The sequence below is a fragment of the Bos javanicus genome, chromosome 15 (assembly GCF_032452875.1).
Source record: "Bos javanicus breed banteng chromosome 15, ARS-OSU_banteng_1.0, whole genome shotgun sequence".
Classification (NCBI taxonomy): Eukaryota; Metazoa; Chordata; class Mammalia; order Artiodactyla; family Bovidae; genus Bos; species Bos javanicus.
The window spans coordinates 32,974,729-32,976,532 of record NC_083882.1 but is presented as its reverse complement, the minus strand read 5'-3'; positions in this window follow the sequence as shown (position 1 = coordinate 32,976,532).

The window sequence follows — 1,804 nt, the reverse complement described above, 5'->3', positions numbered from 1 at the left end:
GATTCCCTGAAGAAAGGAATGGCAATCCACTTCAGTATTCTTGCCTAGAGAATTCCGTGGACGGAGGAACCTGGTGAGCTACAGTCTTTGGGGTTGCCAAAGAGTCAGGTGACTAACACTTTAACTTTCTCAAATCCCCCTATACTTCTTGGTAGACGTTTTACATTTGGCTGCCACCTGCCCCCGCTCCACCTTTGTGATCTCGAAGTCCATAGGCCTGATGACCCAACTATATACCTTGTGCTGACCATGGTCCCCAGCTGTAGCGGTCACTAAATCAGTGGTTGTTAGTTGACAGATAGTAATTAAGATTACTACGGGACATTCTTTAGCATGATTTTTTTTTTTTGGCTAACACTTGTATTTCTATTTCTGTCACATGTGTGAGCATATAGGAGGTGTTCAGTCAACACCTGACGGATTCAGATCTTTCTGATGGATTAACAATCTTTTGCAGCCAGGAAGAAACTAAGTCTTATGATGAGTCTGGCTTCCTCTCTGCTTCTTTGCACTCAGGAGATCTTTCAGGACTTTGTTCCTACTACACCCCTCAACATTTACCCTTATACCCACCTCTCACCATCTCTTGAGACCCAGGATGGTTTTGGAAACATCCCTGGCATCTTGGACCTCCCTTGAGGGTCTCTCCTCACTTCTCCCTACCTCTGAATTCCCTTATTGGTCTCTTGTCTCTCCCTTTTCCTCCAACCTTAAACTCTGTCTTTTCCCCTCCTCTACTTAAGCCCTCTGTCCTCTCAGTCAGAGGTCAATTCTTTAATGCATCGTTTCTCTCGTCTGCCACCCCACCAGCTTTGCCCTCATTTTACAACTCTGCCCCAGCCGTCATCATACAAGCAAGCCACACACAAACCACGTACCAGCATCTCTCAAAGTCCCATACCTTGCTTTCTTCTTTGTTAGCAAGCTTCACCTTTTTAATTTCTCCCGCCCCTATTCTTCCCTCTTCCCACCTGGCGCAGGAAGTCTTACACTCAAAAGATACCATGACAGGCAACAATTTCACCTATGCTTTTTATCAGCACTGTGTGTCATAATACACTCACACTGGAGGTGGTATTTTTATTTTTTTCATTTTTTGAATGGAAGTACAGTTGATTTACAATGTTGTGTTAGTTTCAAGTTATAGCTAGTGTTTCAGTTCTACATATCTGTCCTTTTTCAGATTCTTTTCTGTTACAGGTTATTATGAAATATTGAGATAGTTCCCTGTGCTATACAGTAGGTCCTTTTCGGTTGTCTATTTTATATATAGTAATGTATTAATTGCATCCTCCTAATTTATCCCCCTCCCCCACAGTTTCCCCTTTGGTAACCATAAGTTTGTTTTCTGTCTGCGGGTATATTTCTGTTTTATAAATACATTTATTTGCATTGGAGGTGATATTGTTAAAATTTACCATAATCTGTCTTTTTATAATGCTTATTAATTTTAGGTTCTGTCTTTACATTCTGACATAATGCATAACAATTTTCTTTTCCTTTGTTTCTATGTCTTACTGATACATTTTACATGTGTATATTTTTGCTCATTTCCCCATGAGAATGGCCAACAATGAAATTAACTTTGGAGGCAGCCTTCAAATAGAGATTAGGCAACACTCAAACAGAGAAGATAAGGAAGAAATTCAGACATGTAGAGTTGGGGGTGGTGGCGGTGGGTCTTTGACAAGCTGGCTTCTAAACATCTCTCTTAAAACCTGAGAGTCTCCATAACCTGATGAGCGTATGGGAGTGTGGCCCTCTCCTTTGTGTTTTGCACTGTACTCAACGTATTTGCCTCACC